The sequence below is a fragment of the Lipotes vexillifer genome, unplaced genomic scaffold, assembly GCF_000442215.2.
Source record: "Lipotes vexillifer unplaced genomic scaffold, Lipotes_vexillifer_v1.1 scaffold70, whole genome shotgun sequence".
Taxonomy (NCBI): Eukaryota; Metazoa; Chordata; class Mammalia; order Artiodactyla; family Lipotidae; genus Lipotes; species Lipotes vexillifer.
Genome location: NW_006789896.1, coordinates 1,286,645 through 1,307,598, shown reverse-complemented (window position 1 = coordinate 1,307,598; position 20,954 = coordinate 1,286,645). Strand labels below are relative to the sequence as shown.

The 20,954-nt window shown below is 39.0% G+C and overlaps 1 protein-coding gene and 1 pseudogene across 1 annotated transcript in view; one reads left to right on the top strand and one right to left on the bottom strand.

The window, feature by feature from the left end:
* The window catches only part of GLG1 (golgi glycoprotein 1), a 149,028-nt gene that overhangs the window by 113,378 nt on the left and 14,696 nt on the right, over positions 1 to 20,954 (bottom strand). The gene's annotated exons all lie outside the window — the stretch shown is intronic.
* On the top strand, positions 556 to 906 carry LOC103070571 (60S ribosomal protein L36 pseudogene; annotated as a pseudogene).

Genomic DNA, 20,954 nt, shown 5'->3' with positions numbered 1-20,954 from the left:
CTCCCAATGCAGGGAGCCTGGGTTCGATTCCTGGTCAGGGAACTAGATCCCACATGCATGCCGCAACTAAGAGTTCACATGCCACAACTAAGAAGCCCGTGTGCCGCAACTAAGGAGCTGCAAGCTGCAACTAAGGGGCCCACTTGCCGCAACTAAGGAGCCCACCTGCCACAACTAAGGAGCTCACATGCCACAACTAAGGAGTCCACCTGCCGCAACTAAGGAGCCTGTGAGCCGCAACTAAGGAGACTGCCTGCCTCAACACAACCAAATAAATAAATACAACCAAATAAATAAATAATAAAAAGTACAATATAAATAGAAAAAAACCCTGTAGACTGCAAACCAAAAAAAAAAAAAAAGCAAATTTTACTACATGTAAATTATACCTTAATTTTTCTAAAAGGAAAAAATGATGAACTATGGTAAATTTAATTGTTTTTTAAAGTAGAAGAGTTAAGCAGCTGGGTATAACTGTAGAGAAAATTAGTATAGTGAAAGGTAAGTCAAAAGAAATTATCCAGAATGTAGCATGAAGACGAAAAGTTAATAAATATGAAGACTCTGCCTCAGAAGCCATTAAGGAACAAAGCCACGGCTCTGTACTACCCCATGACCATGGGCCTCAACAAGAGCCACAAAGTGACCAAGAACATGAGCAAGCTGAGGCACAGCCGCTGCCACGGACGCCTCACCAAGCACACCAAGTCCCTAAGGTACATGATCTGAGAAGTATGAGGCTTTGCCTCATAAAAGCAGAGCATTTGGGACATGCTCAAGTTCTCCAAGGACACACAGGCCCTCAAGTTCATCAAGAAAAGAGTGGGGACACACATCCATGCCAAGAGGCAAGAGAACCTGAGTGATGTCCTGGTTGCCAAGAGGAAAGCAGCTGCCAAGGACTGAGCCCCCTCACCTCTCTGTGCATAATAAAACCTTTAGGGTAAAAAATAAATAAACATGAAAAAATAGCAAGAAATCTAACTTAACTGAAGTTCAAGAAGAGAAAGAGTGGGGCAGAGGCAGATAATGGCTGAGAATTTTGCATAAAGAATGAAAGACATCAAATCAAAAGAAACTCAATAAAGCTCAAGTCGAGAAATAAAAGTCACGCCAAGACAAATCACAGTGGTCAAGAGAACACAGACAGAAAATCTGAAAAGCCATAGGAACTAACTGCCTGCTTAACAGTGACAGTGAAAGCCAAAAGACAGTGGAAAGAAAATGTGCTGAAAAAAAAATACTCCAACCTAAAATTCTACACTGTCATTGATTTTTTTTTTTTTTTTTCCGGTACGCGGGTCTCTCACTGTTGTGGCCTCTCCCGTTGCGGAGCACAGGCTCCGGACGCGCAGGCCCAGCGGCCACGGCTCACGGGCCCAGCCACTCCACGGCACGTGGGATCCTCCTGGACCGGGGCACGAACCCGTGTCCCATGCATCGGCAGGCGGACTCTCAACCACTGCGCCACCAGGGAAGCCCCTGTTATTGATTTTTTAAGGCCACAAATCCCTCCCATTCCTTAATGTACATCCCTTTGAATGTGACATTGTCCCTCTACCCATAAAGAGATGGAATCTAATTTCTCCACCCTTTGGAATGTGGGCTTGGCCATCTAACTTGCTCTGGTCAAGGAGACACTTTTCAAGAAGCTTGAAAAGTACTTGTGCATTGGAGCTTGCCATTGCTTTTTTTTTTTTTTTTAATAAATTTATTTATTTATTTTTGGCTGCACTGGGTCTTAGTTACTGCACGTGGGCTTTCTCTAGTTGCGGCGAGCAGGGGACGCTCTTTGTTGCGGTGCGTGGGCTTCTCATTGCGGTGGCTTCTCCTGTTGCAGAGCATGGGCTCTAAGCACATGGGCTTCAGTAGTTGTGGCATTTGGGCTCAGTAGTTGTGGCTTGTGGGCTTAGAGTGCAGGCTCAGTAGTTGTGGCGCATGGGCTTAGTTGCTCCACAGCATGTGGAATCTTCCTGGCCCAGGGCTCGAACCCATGTCCCCTGCGTTGGCAGGCAGATTCTTAACCACTGCGCCACCAGGGAAGTCCCTATATTGCTTTTTGAACCCAGCTACCACATGAAGGCATTTAGCCTAGCCAGCTGAGAGATATGAGAGATATGTTGTTCAGTTCCTTTCTCACCTTACCAAACCACCAGACATATAAGTGAGGTCATCTGGACTGTCCAGCTCCCAGCTGACGTGACAAGTGACTACAAGTAGATGAATGAGACACCAGGTAGATCAGAGACAAGCCATCCCCTTGAGCCCTGATCAAACTGCTGACCCACAGATTCATGAGGAAATAGTTGTTGTTTTTGAGTCATTAAGTTTGGGATGGTTTGTTAGTCAGAAATAGATAATTGATACCTAGACCCAGCGAAAAATATCCTTTAAGAGTAAGGCAGAATAAAGACATTTCCAGACAAACAAAACCTGACAGCTGGCCAGCAGGAGACCCTCACTAAAAGATATTCTAAAAAATGTATTGTAGGCAGAAGGAAAGTGGTCCTAGATGGAAGCTTAGAGAAGCAAGAAGGTATGAGGAGCAAAGAAAGTACTAACTAATGGGTAAATCTACAAAAATATTGCCTTTGTAACACAATAATAATAGTATCTTAATATTTTTTAAATTCAATGCCAGCAACCAATTCCAGGCATTATAATTTAATTTACCTGAGACCTCTGGGTACTGATATTTTAAAAATCACCCTAGGTACAACTAGAGTTTAGAATCACTGACTTAAATACGCCTGTATATTTAATGTTGGCATCAGTGCCCACCTTCCTCCCGCTTTTATTTGCCTTGCCTTTTTTGAAGTTACTGACTTCTGATTCTGCATTAAAATAAGCTTTAAAAAATGTATTGTCTCTGTAATACAAAGTGGCTTACTTTCAGAGATACTAAAGGCCTAAAAAACAATTATTATATAATTTCTAATTATTTCCCATCAACAGGATACTACTATAAATTCACAGGGCGTTTCAGTTGCAAACACCCAAGAAAACTGCAGGTAAAGCTAAAGCTAAACTGGTTTTCTGGTTAATGTTCTTCTACAGTATATTCAGCAAAATAGTAACTAACACAAAAGACCAGGCTGCAGGCCATCTGTTAACTAACAGTAACAGATCAGGATATTGTGCTACTCAAAACACTGTGTTAACTGTTGATTTTCCTAAATTGCTCTGTTGACCAGATATGGATGATGACGCTTATTATCTAATTCAAATTACAAATCTCAGAATTAAAATAAATCCCCAAACAAATCCTTTAATGATTAAAGATTTCCAAAATAATGAATTTTGGCTGCAATATCCAAGTAAGTAAAAAGGGGTGGAATCAATATAAGGAAAAAGAGGGACTTCCCTGGTAGTCCAGTGGGTAAGACTCTATCCACACTCCCAATGCAGGGGGCCCAAGTTCCACCCCTGGTTAGGGAACTAGATCCTGCATGCATGCTGCAACTAAGAAGCCCGCATGTCGCAACGAAAAAAAACATCCCACGTGCTGCAAGGAAGATCCCATGTGCCACAACTAAGACCCAGCACAGCCTAAATAAATAAATAAATAAATAAATAAATAAATAAATAAATTTTTAAAAACCTATTAAAAATTTATATAAGGAACAAGGAAACAATTCACGTAACAGTTAATATAAGTGAGTAGAATATATGAACCATGCCTTATTGATTTTAAGATGAACCATTATTTTATGCACCATGGGGGGAAAACTGCCAACTGTAATTATGTCATAAAATTTAACATACATCCTGATTTCCAAAATGTTAAGGTGGGGCTTCCCTGGTGGCACAGTGGTTAAGAATCCTCCTGCCAATACAGGGGACACGGGTTCGAGCCCTGGTCTGGGAAGATCCCACATGCCGTGGAGCAACTAAGCCTGTGCGCCACAACTACTGAGCCTGCATTCTAGAGCCCACGAGCCACAACTACTGAGCCCATATGCCACAACTACTGAAGCCCACGTGACTAGAGCCCATGCTCCACAACAAGAGAAGCCACCACAAAGAGAATCCTGCACACCACAAGGAAGACCCAACACAGCCAAAAATAAAGTAAAATAAATAAATTTATTAAAAATTAAAAAACTCTCAGCCAAACCAACCACACCACCCAATTTAACATCAAAATACAGCCTCGGGGCTTCCCTGGTGGTGCAGTGGTTGAGAGTCCGCCTGCCGATGCAGGGGACGCGGGTGTGTGGCCCGGTCCGGGAGGATCCCACATGCCGCAGAGCAGCTGGGCCCGTGAGCCATGGCCGCTGAGCCTGCGCGTCCGGAGCCTGTGCTCCGCAACGGGAGAGGCCACAACAGGGAGAGGCCCGCGTATCACAAAATACAGCCTCAAAGAAATAACACACTCTATGCAGTAGGCAAAGGTATCAATGAGAAAATGTTGCATCTATGAAGAAATGGCAATATTCAAATTCATTACCATTCCTAAAGCAGCATCACAAAAATGCACACACCGAAAAGCAAGCACAAAAGTAAGCACAAGTACCTGCGGGGTGCTGTCTTTCTGTCTCAAACCCCAAGCTAGTTTAATTAAAGTCCACAGTGTCATGTATACAGATTCTGATTAATAGAAGTCCACACCAGATGTAACTAGAGACTATCACACTAAGTGAAGTCAGAAAGAGAAAGACAAATACCATATGATTTCACTTATATGTGGAATCTAAAATATGACACAAATGAACCTATCTATGAAACAGAAGTAGAATCACGGACATAGAGAACAGACTGGTGGTTGCCAAGGGGGAGGGTGTTGTGGGAGGGATGGATTGGGAGGTTGGGGTGAGCAGATGTTAAGTTATTGTATATAGAATGGATAAACAACAAGGTCCTACTGTATAGCACAGAGAACTATATATCCTATGATAAACTATAATGGAACAGAATATTAAAAAAGAATGTTGGGAATCCCCTGGCAGTCCAGTGGTTAGGACTCTGGGCTCTCACTGCCAAGGGCGCAGGTTCAATCCCTGGTCGGGGAAGTAAGATCCCACATAGTGGCATAGCCGCATAGTGCGGTCAAAAAAAACAAAAAAACAAAAAAAACAATGTGTGTGTGTGTGTATATATATATAACTGAATCACTTTACTGTACAGTAGTAATTAACACAGCATTGTAAATCAACTATACTTCAATCAAAAAATAAAAAAAATTTAAGTCCATATCAACTATAAAAACTAACATTTGGTGAATTCCTATAAAAATGAAGGATATGTAATGAGATACAGCAAGACATTTTTCTTACTGAAGGTGACGGTAATTCAGATGGATTATAAACCATTTAAGAAGAGTTGCACGGGCTTCCCTGGTGGCGCAGTGGTTGAGAGTCCACCTGCCGATGCAGGGGACACGGGTTCGTGCCCCAGTCCAGGAAGATCCCACATGCCACAGAGCGGCTAGGCCCGTGAGCCATGGCCGCTGAGCCTGCGAGTCCGGAGCCTGTGCTCCGCAACAGGAGAGGCCATGGCAGTGACAGGCCCGCGTACCAGGGAAAAAAAAAAAAAAGAGTTGCACAAAATAAATAAATAAAAATAGAGTTGCACATACATTATATATTATAGTCTAAAACAAACTTGTTCTGTAAAGGGACATAGAGTAATTATTTTAGGCTTTGTGGGCTACAAACAATCTCTACAGTCTTGTGGTATCTTCTTTTAACCTTTTAAAAACTGTAAAAACAACTCTTACCTCCAGAGACATACAAAAAACAGGTTGTGGCCTGGATTTGGCCCATGGGCTGTAGTTTGCCAATTTCTAGTGTACGATACAAATGGGCATAGAGGAGTGCTTGATAAAACAAGGCTGTGAAGAAATTAGAGAACTGATCTATTCTAGATTTCAATTTAATAGCTATTTAGTAATGCTTTAATAAGAACTGCTAAGCCAAAAAACAATGAAGTTTACTGAAGATAAAGTTTATTTTTTATTTTCACTTTAAAATATAACTGACAAAAAAATAAATAAAATAAAATATAATATAACAGACAACGTTCTGTTTACTCATGATCCTGAATGAGTACCTGAAGAAATATTTTATTTTTATTTCTTGGAAGAAATCATGTACCAATTCTGATTTAGAAAAACAGACGTCAAGATGTTATTGAGGGCAGATTTCTAATGACTCCTATCATACTTTATACATGGGATCCCACCCTCCACAAACCTGGGCTTCAAATATAAATACACAAAAAATAACTTTCAAAGGATCATCCTATTCACTTTTGCTAATAGCAAAGCCTATCCAGGCTCTGATAACCATCAAGAAGGAGAAGTAAGTCTCCAGGACTAGCGAAAAGCCAAGCCAAGGCAAGAGTTTTTTTATATGTGCTGCCTAGTATGTACCTGTTTATAGAAGAGAAAATAAATTTACTGCTGAGTTTTATATAAATGGCGTTTTCAGTAGTTATTAAGAGAAACTTAAAAACTGAATGCCAATTCAGGAGGGTCTCAAATTAACCAGACATATACCCTTAGCTGTTCCCATGGAGAGTAAAACTTTTCCAAATTTAAAAACCAGATTCAGGGACTTCACTGGTAGCACAGTGGTTAAGAATCCACCTGCCAGTGCAGGGGTCACAGGTTCGAGCCCTGGTCTAGGAAGATCCCACATGCCGCGGAGCAACTAAGCCCGTGCGCCACAACTACTGAGCCCGAGTGCCACAACTACTGAAGCCTGCGTGCCTAGAGCCCGTGCTCTGCAACAAGAGAATCCACCGCAATGAGAAGCCCAGGAACCGCAACGAAGAATAGCCCGCGTTCAGCAACAAAGACCCCAGGCAGCCAAAAATAAAAATAAATAAATAAATATTAAAAAATAAAATAAAATAAAAACCAGATTCACACAAGTTCTAAGTAAATCTATTTTGATATTGTTTGAAACACAAAGGAAATCATCACCAAAAAGTAGACTCTAGAAATGTTTCCTAACGAAAGAACTCTGCAGATTTAATATGGATCATGACTGTGGATCCAGAAATGCAAAAGAAATATAGTTAGAAGACTGTAATCTGTAACAGAAATATAAAAGTGAAAATCATAAAACACAAAGGGGCGATCGACAGTTGCCTGAAGTATTCTGACTTCACACTGAAACATTCTTACAGCAATGACTTAGACTTGCTTCCCATTCTGTTAAAACTAAAAAAATGAGTAAGACACAACTTTGTGGATTTTTGTAGGTTTTTTCATTTGTTTGCTTTTATTTTTTTAACTAATCAGACCTAAGTAGCAATGAATTTGATCTCTTTTTTAAGAAACTGTTTAGTATATGAGTACGCTGATTACTCATGACTGATAAATGAGACTGAGACAAGAATGAAACGACCAAAATTGATCTCATTAGAGTAGGTCAAAGCTTTCTGTAGAACTTGGCCAATTAATGCCACATTCTAAAGCCAGTGACTTGTATGAATCCTGTCTGTGGTGCAGCACAGTCTATTTTATCCCTTAGCTTTGTAGGATTTCTTGCTCTACAAAGTTCAGTTTCAGAGTAAATACTGTTATGTGTGTTTTATAAGGACAAAATGTAGACAGTTTGTAAGAAATCAATAGATAATGTCTAATAAAAAAAGAGAACAATGTAAGTATTCTACTTAAAAATTAGATAAATGCAAAAATAAAGAACTGGGGCTTCCCTGGTGGCGCAGTGGTTGAGAGTCTGCCTGCCGATGCAGGGGACACGGGTTCGTGCCCCGGTCTCGGAGGATCCCACATGCCGCAGAGCAACTAGGCCTGTGAGCCATGGCCGCTAAGCCTGCACGTCCGGAGCTTGTGCTCCGCAATGGGAGAGGCCACAACAGTGAGAGGCCCGCGTATCGCAAAAAAAATAAAGAAAGAAAGAACTAAGAGTTGAAATTAGGGAAAGCTAAAATAGGATATTACACTTTTCCATTATAAACCTGGTTGTGCTCTTTAATTTTTATGTATTAAAACTATATATGCAGGGCTTCCCTGCTGGCGCAGTGGTTGAGAGTCTGCCTGTCAATGCAGGGGACACGGGTTCGTGCCCCGGTCCGGGAAGATCCCACATGCTGCGGAGCGGCTGGGCCCGTGAGCCATGGCCGCTGAGCCTGCGCATCCATCCGGAGCCTGTGCTCCGCAATGGGAGGGGCCGCAGCAGTGAGAGGCCCACGTACCGCAAACAAACAAACAAACAAACAAAAACTATATATGCACTACTGAATAAAAAACGGAGGGGAAGAAACAAAATCCATACGCCTGCCAGGACATATGGAATCTATGCGAATATGGGAGCGTTTTCTGAAGATGTACTCCTAATTCTACTCTGCTGTGCTTCAGTACACAAAGAAAGTTATCTGGTCTAGTGATGCTGGTTTGGTTTTGTTTTAATTCCCCCAAAATACCATTTGTATAGGTTATCTTGAATCAACCAGCTAAAACAAGATTCAAGAACAGACCTTTGAAACAATGTTTTTCCAAGATAACATGGTCTAAGAAGGCATTTCAGTAGTCTTTAACTAGCTGAAAACAGGTAGATGTGTCCTGAAAGTTCTACATTTATTAGGAGCCAGTTCTTAATAATCCACATAAATGAGTTGGTATCCAGAATCTGAGGGTTCAAGGCTGCCCCAGGAATGCTGAATAGCAATACTGTACCAGGATTTGAGATATTAAATGCATAAACTGTTTTAAAAACTCAAGAGATCGTCATTTAAGGATATTAGCAAAACTTTTCCAGAATAGTTGAATCTCATGTTGCACCACTGTCCAAAACACGTATCTAAATCCTAAAGGCTATCACATTTTAAAGATGCTAAATCAAAAAACTAAATTGAAAATGTTGCTCTAAATGGGGTTAAGAACAAACAGCAGTTGGGCTTTTCTGGGCCTATCAGGAAAGTGGGTGATCCAAGGGCTGGGTAAGAGAAAAGTAACAGTTCATCATAGGAAGTACTTAAGAAGCAAAACCACTAATAATAAATATGACGAAATTTTTGTTTTTTAATCAGGCCCCATTTTTTAAAATTATAAGTATTGTTGGGCTTCCCTGGTGGCGCAGTGGTTGAGAGTCCACCTGCCGATGCAGGGGACATGGGTTTGTGCCCCAGTCCGGGAGGATCCCACATGCCGTGGAGCGGCTGGGCCCGTGAGCCATGGCCGCTGAGCCTGCGCGTCCAGAGCCTGTGCTCCACAACGCGAGAGGCCACAGCAGTGAGAGGCCCGCGTACCGCAAAAAAAAAAAAAATATATAAGTATTGTTAATATATGTTTAGCTTTTTTTTCCTAACGAGTGACAGGCTTGTATTTCACATTATTTGCAGAGATGTACACGATATAATCTTTTCCCAAAAACTCCAACTAAGAATTACTAATTAAGAAAAATAATTATGAAATATATACAATGTTTTGTGACTTAGAAGTGAGCAGTTAACCAACCTGAGATAAGGAGATGCTTCCCGTTCCACTTTACCATGTTCACTTTTAGAGCAATTCAGTTAGGTGGGATTTTTCTGTCTGGTTACATCACGCAGTAGCAGTACCTGGGGAGTCCTTTATTAAGAGGTTTTTGAAAATATCAACTAATGCTTGTGAACAATAAAATGTAAAAAACTTCAAAAAATTTTTTTTGCTTTTGAACTGATATGCTGTTGGTGCAATAACAAAAGCCAACAAAACTGCACTTCCAGGAATATTATCTACAACAATATGAAACTACATAAAAGCAAGGCTATTCACTGCAGCATTGCTCATAACCGCAAAATACAGGAAATAAACACTCATGCACAGGACAGTGGCTGAATAAACTAAGGAAGATCTCTATGAATTGATTTAAAGTGATTTCCAAGACATAAGGTTAAATGAAAAAAAGCAAAGTACAAAAGAGTATCAAGTATGCTATCTTCTGGGTAAGAAACAAGGGGAAAGAAAAAAATATACATATAGTATCTGCTCATTGTATCTAAAGAAAGAGAAAGTATAAACTAAAAACTGAGACTGGCTACCCTGCAAATAGGAAGAAAAGGGTTGAAGGATGGGAATGGGGTAAAAGGTGTAGCAGGGAGGCAATTCTGGAACCATGTTATTTTTAGTGACTCAAAATTTTATTTACTTTTTAAAAATATTTATTTATTCATTCATTCATTTATTTATTCATGGCTGTGCCGGGTATTAGTTGCAGCATGCAGGATCTCTTAGTTGCAACATGCAACTCTTAGTTGCGGCATGCATGTGGGATCTAGTTCCCCGACCAGCGATCAAACCCGGGCCCCCTGCATTGGGAGCACAGAGTCTTACCCATCGGACCACCAGGGAAGTCCCCAAAATTTTAAAAATAAGAATGAGGGAAGGCAAAAATGCAATTCAAAGGAAAACAAATGAACCTAACTGTATTTCAAATGAATACCATAACCATAGGGGAGAGGGGAAGGAAGAGGGAGATTCACTCCAGTGGCTTATAAAGACAGTATTTTGACTTTATATCCTCCGTGCCATGACAAAAAGAGCTATAAACAAATACTGAACCCTAGTTAGTAGGTTTGCTTTCTCATAGTGACATAGTTTAGCATTCTGAAACTATTTTAAGTGTATTATATGATTCAGCAATCAAATAAATAATTTGTGGATAGTAAGAACCAAGTTTTTCACCGTCATGGAAGGGAATTATAAACATGGAAAGGGAGAAAGCTAGAATGAACCTTGTGGTATTGGAGGCATCAATATGAATAAAAATCAGCTTTTATCATGTTTGTCTATATATATACACACAGATATGAATAGATGTCTGTGTATATACACATATGTGTACGTGTGTGCATATGTCTATATTAATCCATGTATGTAGATGCAAGCACACTATACATTTTCTAGCTCTGTCTGCTGAAGCAACGACACATGAGTAGCAATGAGCACATCTAGCACCCAGACCTTGGCTTCTAAAGACCACTCCCCACTAAAAGGAAACAGAGTTCCTTAGAGAAGTGGTTGATTCCAGGTCTGGGACTGGAAAAGTACAAGATGAGCCAGGAAAACTTCTAGTCTCTGGTCCGACATGTAAAGAGCTTGGAAATCATCACTCCCATCCTCACAATGAGAAAAAAGCTGAACAAACTGAAAATCAACAACTCTTCTGAAATCCATCAGACCTGAAGTCACTCGGCAAACTGCTGCCCCAAAATCAGAAAAAAAAAAAAAAAAAAATCAGAGACAGGTGGATACAGGGAATCACAGTTTACTGAAAGCTGAAGCCCAGAAGAAGCCCACTACTGGAGCCAGCAACACTTAAACTGTTACTGACAATGGCTCCAGTGTGGACAGAAATAAACTTTAACATACATAGTCAAATGACTTTCAACAAGGGTACCAAGACCATTCAATGGGGAAAGGACAGTCTTTTCAACAAATGGTGTTGGAAAAATTTAACATCCTCATGCAAAAGACTGAAGTTGGATCCTTACCCTACAGCATGTACAGAATTAACTCAAAATGGTTAAGACCTAAATGTAAGAGCCAAAACTATAAAACTCTTAAAAGAAAGCATAAGGGGAAAACTTCATGACATGGAATTTGGCAATGATTTCTTGGATATGATGGCAAAAGAAATAGATAAACTGGACTACATCAAAATAAAAAAACTTCTGTGCATCAAAGGACACAATCGACAGTGAAAAGGCAACCCATGGGATAGGAGAAAATATCTGCAAATGATTTACCTGATAAGAGTTTAATATTGAGAATACATAAAGAACTCCTACAACTCAACAACAACAAGAAGTAACCCGACTAAAAACCAGGCAAAGGACTTGAATAGCCTTTCCTCCAAAGAAGGCATACAAATGGCCAATAAGCACATGAAGATGCTCAAATCAGTAATAATCAGGGAAATGTAAATCAAAACCACAATGAGATATCACTTCACATCCATTAGAATATTATTTAAAAAATTAAAAAACAGGGAATTCCCTGGCAGTCCAGTGGTTAGGATTCAGTGCTTTCACTGCCATGGCCCAGGTTCAATCTGTGGTTGGGGAACTAAGATCCCGCAAGCCACAGGGCATGGCCAAAAATAAATTAACTAATTTAATTAAATTTTTAAAAACTTAAAAATAACAAGTGTTGGAGAGGATGTGAAGAAACTGGAACTTTGTGCACTGCTGGTGGGAATGTAAAATGGTGCAATCACTGCAGAAAACAGTATGGTCATACATTCAAAAAAGTAAAACAATTATGATATTATCCAGCAATTCTACTGATACTTCTAAGTATATGTATATCCAAAGGAATTGAAAGCAGGGTCTCAGATATTTGTATACCCATGTCCATAGCAGCATTACTCACAACAGCTGAAAGGTGCAAGCAACCCAAGTTGCTTTATGGCTGAATGGATAAATAAAATGTAGTCTACACATACAACAGAATATTATTCAGCTTTAAAAAGGAAGGAGGGGCTTCCCTGGTGGCGCAGTGGTTGAGAATCTGCCAGCCAATGCAGGGGACACGGGTTCGAGCCCTGGTCCAGGAGGATCCCACATGCTGTGGAGCGGCTGGGCCCGTGAGCCACAACTACTGAGCCTGCGCATCTGGAGCCTGTGCTCCGTGACGAGAGGCCGCGATAGTGAATGGCCCCCGCTTGCCGCAACTAGAGAAAGCCCTCTCACAGAAACGAAGACCTAACACAGCCAAAAATAAATATTAAAAAAAATAAAACTTTAAAAAAAAAAAAAGGAAGGAGGTTCTGACACATGCTACAACATGGATGAAACCTGAAGACACTAAGTGAAATAAGCCAGACACAAAAGGACAAATATTGTACAATTCCACTGTTATATGAGGTACTAGAGTAGTCAAATTCAGAGACAGAAAACAGAATGGTGATTGCCAGGGGCTAGGGAGAGGGAGGATGGGTAGTTATTGTTTAATGGCTATGGTTTCAGTCGGGATGATAAAAAGTTCTGGAGATGGATGGTGGTGATGGTTTCACAACAATGTGAATATACTTAATTCATTTTGAACTGTAGACCTAAAAAATGTTTAATAATGGTAAATTCTATGCTACGTATATTTTACCACAATAAAAAAATGGATGACACAGTCTTGGGTTCTTTTTGAACTTGTATGTTGCTGGTATGATAATAAAACAAGCAGTTGGGTAGATGCCAAGTATGAAAACAAACTATACATGGGACTTCCCTGGTGGTCCAGTGGGTAAGACTCTGTGCTTCCAATGCAGGGGGCCCGGGTTTGCTCTCTGGTCGGGGAACTAGCTCCCACGTGCATGCCACAACTAAGAGTCTGCATGCCGCAACTAAAAGATCCCACAACTAAGACCTGGCAGAGCCAAAATAAATAAATATTTTTTTAAAAAAAGAAAACAAACTATACAAAAACCAGACACTCCTTGTTTGCATTAGTGGCAGAGAAACTTAAAATAATTTAAGTTTCTAATTACTTACAGCCAATAAAAAATTACTTTCTTTTTTCATTCAGGATTTATTGAGCATATAAGATGCACTCGGCTAGGAAGTGGGAATACAACAGTTGTGTTGCTGTGAGCATGCACATACACCCAGAGCCTAAGAGGTCAGGTGCTACTAGTCATACAAAAAATCAGGTGACACACTCATAAAGTTTAGGCATTTTACGACGTATTGAAAAACTTAATAGCTGGAGAGAGAAGGTTCACTCTTGCAGTCCTGACATTTTGCATTCCTAAAGCTGTAATTCTTCTTTACAGAAGCTACTATGGTGCTATTCCCAACTGTTCTGCATCTATTCCAGAATGGCATTTAAACCATTTTTTTGGTCTACTTTCCTATAGGCAACCAGGCTTACTAAATATTATTTGTGGGGCACAAAGCCCCAAGTGTTTGGCTCCACCCCGAACTACCTTGCAATACTAAACAACATGGTGACAATTTAGTAAGTGACTACACAATTACTTTGAACAATAGGGATAAACATCTCTATTTACTTTCACTGAAATTTAACTTAGGAATGAAACAGTTCTGAGGAAGGAAAAAAAGAAGAAAAGCAGAATAATCTTTACTCTGTGGGTTGTAAGTTAAACCTAAGATAGCAACTCTCTTGAGAACTGGTAAGGTCTGTGAAATTCAAAAGGGCTAGTCTTTAAGTTCTCCCAAAAAATTACAAATCATGTTTTCTGACACCAAACTGATTTGAATCTCCTCCTCCTTTCTTTCTTTATGAGCATTTATATTTACCTTCTTACTCACCAGCATCTCCTATCTTTTACCTTCTACTTGTTCCTTTCTCTCTGCCTTTAAACTAAAATGAATTTCCTTAATCTTGAAAAATCTTTATTAACTGAGATGGCCTCCCTTCCAGATATTCTCACCTCTTGTCACTATCACACTTCTGAAATAGACTAATATAGTTTCAAATAGTCCAAATCTGGGTTCTACAGAAGCTGTTCTATCTCTGTTTTACAAAAACCCATGCCCTTTTCTCAGTCATTAACCTTAACTGTGTTATTTACCCTAGTGATTACTACTACCTCCTTTCAAATGTCCCTTCCCTTGGTTCCCACAACTAAAATTTTCCTCCTTGGCCTCCACAATTAAAAACTCTTCTAAACCTTCTTTTAACTGTCAACCATTCCTTCTGTTCCCTGTAATTCCCTCAACAAGCTTCTTTCCAACCTGCAATTGTGAGCATTCCCCAGGGCTCAGTCCTTGGAATCATACTCTTCTATTTATACATTCTTTAAGAGGGCTCAACCATTTTCATACCTCCAACTACAGCCTTTTAAGCTGAATGACTAAAATTTAGATTCAGTTCAAGATCTAGCTCCAAATTTACACCCTCTTACTGGAAACTGCTTGACATGCCTGGCTGTCACTTCAAATTCAACACAAGCTAAGAATTATATATTTCTGGAGGGAGCCTAACAGTTAAACTTTAACCTCTCTTCACTTGGTTAAATTCTACTGTTCCTTCAGCTCAGCTAACGTCTTCTCAGGAAAATATTTCCTGACCCTCTGATTAGCCAAATGTCCACATAGATCTCTTTCAAAGCATTTATTGTAGCTATAATTTTCCATTTATTTTGCGATTCTTTAATGGCTATCTCCTCCACTAGATGGAAAGCCCCATGAGAACAAGGGTCATGCCTTTTAGGAGTAGGAGATGAGTGGTACGATAATCTCCATATTCCCAATACCTACCATTACGTTTCAGACATGTAGTAAATAACAGTTATCCAAAATCTGGCAAATGAATGAACAAAAGCACTCAATTTTTCCTAAGTAATGAGTCTCCCTTCAATCCCATTGCCATCTCCATTGCTACTAGTCCACTGTGGTCCACAATTTAATTACAAAAGCAGCTTATTCAGTGAGTTCCTTCAGATCTTCCTTACTTCAATCCACACTGCTACAAAAATAATTCCCCCCCCGCAAAAAAATAATAATAATTTCCCTAACTACTTTGCCATGCCATTCTCCTACCCAATAATATTCAGTGACTTCCCATTTCCCTCAAAAACAAATCTAAGCTAATGCAGACATTTCACTAAAGAGCTCAATTTGCCAAGAACAACTAATGTCAGCTGCTCAGGGCAGTTCTCTCATTGGCCACGGCACTGAAAAACAATGACTGATTCTCTTTGACTCTCCTTTATTTTAAGTTCCTGGCAGACCTCCAGCAGCATTATTACCTTGAAAATGTTACTATTAATTGCATCACAAAGGCCTAACATTAAGTAACCAAGTTTTGCTGGCAAAACATTTACAAACTATCTCTTAGGGTGTTTCTTACAAGTATGATTAGTATTATTATTTATAACACTGTTATCAAGTAGAGTTTCAGACAGCTGCATTTTATAAATTTGTCCTTAAATTCCAATGCTCACAGATTCAAAATTCTAAATAAAATTATGGCAAATTAATTTAGCTATCTAAAATAACAGATGAACTCTGGTTCAACATTAGGAAAAAATCTGTTAAAAAAATATAGCCCATTAAGAAACTTCAAGTTTCTTTTTCAAGGGATAGTTTCTGTACAAAATAAAATTTACAAAATATATACCTAAAAATAAGAAAAAAATTCAACTATAATGTGTTATCATGCTATGATACTAAAATCTTTATGAAATTTAATAGTATGTAATACAATCAAGTGGCTTAGTTTTTCTTATTTAAGTCCAATCATTTAAACTGGGTTTTCTAAAGGTAAGTATAAGACAGATTATTCACATCATTTATAGTAAGAGCCACACAGAACAAAATATTAACAAGCTTTCAAAATATTCTTTATTTTCAAAACACATATACCACTTCTAAGTGATTTAATCCCATGTCTGCAGAGTTTTATGTGTCCTTCAATACAAAGAACTTCCTGAACTGAAAAACTGCATTATTAAAGTTAGAGTACCTCCGAATTAGAAAAAGCATAGTCAGAACAAGATGGTGGACGACAGAGACAAGGAAGGCACAGAGAGATCAGAACAATTATCAGGTCATTAGGATGCTGCCCTAGTGAAGGAGAGCGACATGATCTGATTGCAGAGGTAGAGGAAGAAGAACCCACTGGATACAGTGAATTTGAAAATTTTCTTCCTGATGACTGAAGTACTACTGGAAAGAAGATACAGACCAATTCCGGAAGAGCTCCTTCTTCAAGCTTTTGAGGTACTGGATCCAGCTAAACATGGGTTTCTTTCTAAGGAAGAACTGATAAACTATATGACTGAAGAAGGTCAGCCTTTTTCTCAGGAGGAAATGGAAGAAATGTTGTCTGCTGCAATTGATCCAGAATCAAATTCAATTCATTACAAGGGCTATATAACAATGATGGTGATAGATGAAAATTAAACACTCTAAAGACTTCATTTCTTTCTTTCTTTCATTCTTTTTTTTAATATTTATCTATTTATTTTTGGCGGCACCGGGTCTTAGTTGCAGCATGCGGGATCTAGTTTCCCAACCAGGGGTCGAACCCAAGCCCCCTGCACTGGGAGCGCAGAGTCTTACCCACTGGACCACCAGGGAAGTCCCTCTAAAGACTTCATTTCTAACTGAAAGGATAATTTTAAGAATTGCTTGTCCTTATACATATTCTTGTAAGCACAGCTTTAGTCACATCCAAGTTTTGGTATGTAATATTTTTATTATCATTCAGTTCAAATTATTTTCTAACTCCAATTGTGATTTGTTTTTTGGGGAGTTACTTAGAAGTAGTGTATTTCATAACTTCTAGTTACTTTTTTGTTACTGATTTGTAGCTTAACTACAAGTCAAGAAACACACTTTGTATAATATGAAAACTTTGAAATTTGTTAAAATTTGCCTATAGCACAATATAGTCAGTTTTAAAAATGTTCCAAGTGTGCTTGAAAATAATTTGTAATTTAAAGTTTTGGAGTAGAGTGACTATATATCTGCTTGTTGAATCAAATTTGCTGCTCACGTTATTTAAGTTTTTTATACCCCTACTAATTTTTTTGGGTGGGTGTCTCCTGGTTCTGAAAGCAGTATCCTCTATCAGTGAATGACAGCAGTATGTTAAATCTCCTATTATGATAGTGAATTTCTCTATTTTTTCCTTGTAGCTCTGTTGCTCTATATAAGTTGAAGTTAAGCACATACAAATTTAAAACTTCCTGGTAAATTGGACTTGTTAATATGAAGTGCCCTTGTTTATTTCTAGTAATGCTTTTGCTTTCAAGTCTACTATATCTGTTATTATATAATTTCCTTTTGGTTTATATTTGCACAGTATATCTTTTCCAATTCTTTTACTTTCAACCTTTTTGTACCATTATGTTTTATTTTTAAAATAAATTTTTAAAAATTAAAAAAAAGAAAAACAATCTTTTAACCTTGTATTTATATAGGAATATATTAACAGAAGTGTTCCAAAATTGTATGAAATTCCTGAAATTCTAAGATGCCCTGATATAATGTTATCAGTCCTAATTTAACAATTTATGTCACAGAAATAAGCAGATCTGTTTGCTAATCCCATTATAATGATCTCTCATTAGGTCTTTAATAATAAACATTTTCAGGAGGGAGGGACAAACTGGGAGATTGGGATTCACATATACACATTACTATACAGAAAACAGATAAATAATAAGAACCTGCGGTATAGCACAGGGAACTCTACTCAATACTCTGTAATGGCCTATATGGGAAAAGAATCTAAAAAAAAAAAAAGGTGGATATATGTATATATGTAACTGATTCACTTTGCTGTACACCTGAAATGAACCCATTCTGTAAATCAAGTATACTCCAGTCAAAATTAAAAAAAAAAAAGAATTGCTTGTCCTTAATTTCACACTTTATAATTCCTACATATGCTAATTAATGCCTTGTGACAACAATTTCAAGATACTTTGTTTTTTAAAGGTGATCATAACAATTTAAAACAAATTTATTTAGTATGTCTAGCCTTATGGAGTGACAAATTGCTAATTATTTTTAAACTATTCTTAAAATATTTAAAAAAAAAAAAGAAAAAGCATGGGGCTTCCTTGGTGGCACAGTGGTTAAGAGTCTGCCTGCCAACACAGGGTTCATGGGTTTGAGCCCTGGTCCGGGAGGATCCCCCATGCCGCGGAGCAACTGGGCCCGTGCACCACAACTACTAAGCCTGCGCTCTAGGGTCTGCAAGCCACAACTATTGAAGCCCGTGCACCCTAGAGCCCGTGCTCCACACAAGAAAAGCCACCACAATGAGAAGCCCGCGCACTGCAACAAAGAGTGGCTCACACTCACCGCAACTAGAGAAAGCCCACGCGCAGCAACAGACCCAACACAGCCAAAACAAAAAAACAAAAAAAACTTAAATGCCCTCCTGGCAAAAAGCGGTCATTACAGATACCAACAACATTTTAACATATAGCCAATCATATTAAATTGACTCTTAGAAAGCTCCAGCTGACAGCCATCTTCTGAATCCAGGAAATACAGTCACTGCACAGCAAGAATAAACCTATGTCCAGACTTTAGCATGCCAATGGAAGTGATTTATCATCACAGAAGACTGAGCTCTAAATCATCCAATGGAGAACAAAAATAATGGAATTTTTTAAAAAGTACACTAAACATACACATCAAAAGGTTGACAACATCCTATACATCCTATATTATAGGACAACATCCTATATTATTATAACTAAATTATTAAACAACTATTTTGGATGACGGAGGATACTAGCTCAGAGGAACAAATACTCTGCGCTTTTGCTACACTCTACTTGCTACGCTCTAATTAATCTAAAAAATGAATCTATTATTATCTCAATATAATCTATAAATCACCATTGCATGGCATCGTTAAACTCAGCAAAAGTACCAACATGTATCAGTTTGAAATGCCATGCCATGTTGCAGGGTCAGCCATTCAGGAGACAGCTCAATTTCCCAAGCTTGGTATATCTTGAATCATCTGGAATTCCTTTTAGGTTACATAAACTTAACAATAATGGAAAGGCCAGATCTAGAAAAAGATGACCGTGAAAATAACATCTTCAGCAACTGAGGAAAAGAGGAAAGTCTAAGGATTTTGGCTCATCAGAGCAGAATGAGCAGACCTGCTTCAGAAAAAGACACTGGTTTTCCCAACCACCTTGAGGAGGAAAAAAAAAGACTAACACAAAATAAATGCAGTTGTTTTTAACTAAGATACAATTTCTCTTTTCTTTCTTTTTTTTTAAAGTTTTGGCAGTAGGAGAGTGTTTTGTTTTTATTAAGCACAAGAAAAGCTATGAACTAAAAGTGACTTGGAATACAATTTTTTCATATAGCTTACAGTAAATGTTTAAAACATATTTACGTGATAAAGCAAGTAGAGCAAAATGTTAATGGTAAAATTTTAGTGGTCGGGTATATGGGTGATCAATGTATGATTTTTTAAAACTGTTCTGTATCTTTGAAATTTTCCATAATAAAATGAGGGCTAAAACTAAACCTACCTCTTAGAGTAACAGTGGTGATTAAATAAGATTATGTACACAAGCACACAGCAGTTGCCCAATAAATGTTAATCTACTTCCTCACCTCTTTTGAATAAAGTCACTTATCCAAAGAATGAGCTGCCACAGAACTCAAGAACTTCAGGTTCTAGCAATATATATGTTCAGAATTTGAAAAGTCTTCAACAATAAACATGAAGTTCTTTCAAAGGCAGAGATAAACTCAGGAGAAAGAGGAATCCCCTAGGTGCCAGGAAAAGGAGGGAGGGAGGATTAAAAACCATGGCACCAGAAGCAGAGGAAGGAAGAAGGGGGACTGTTCCATTAACCTAGGGCTTGGGGCTTAATGCCAGGCATAGGACACAAGGTCTTGACCCTTAGCAAGTATAAAACTGGAACTGAGATCACTACACAAGGCTGAAACTGCTTCCATACTTTAAATCAAAGAGATCATAACACTGAAAACTGATCACATGGAAGTATTTCCACACATTTAGAGCAGAGAAAAGAAAAATCTGACTGCTTATAAACAACTGTCATCTTCCTAGAGAAAATGGGAAGGAACATAACTGCTTGATATGACAAATGAAAGGCTGGCACATGAACTTGACCTGACTTGCCCAGACAACTGTGATACAACTTGCTAGTTGTCTTGCTAGCATTTTGTGCTCCCCTTTTCACAGTGGGGAGCTGTCACTAGGAGCGCATTACCCAGTCCCCTGTGTATCTAGGTGCTGCATGTGAAGAGTTCTCACCTGTGAAATGTGAACAAAAGAGTTGATCACCTCAAGGCCAGGGCTTTTAAGAACTTGTGGTTGGGGGCTTCCCTGGTGGCGCAGTGCTTGAGAGTCCGCCTGCCGGTGCAGGAGACGCGGGTTTGTGCCCCGTTTCGGGAGGATCCCACATGCCGCGGAGCGGCTGGGCCCGTGAGCCATGGCCGCTGGGCCTGCGCGTCCGGAGCCTGTGCTCCGCAAATGGGAGAGGCCACAACAGTGAGAGGCCCGCATAACGCAAGAAAAAAAAAAA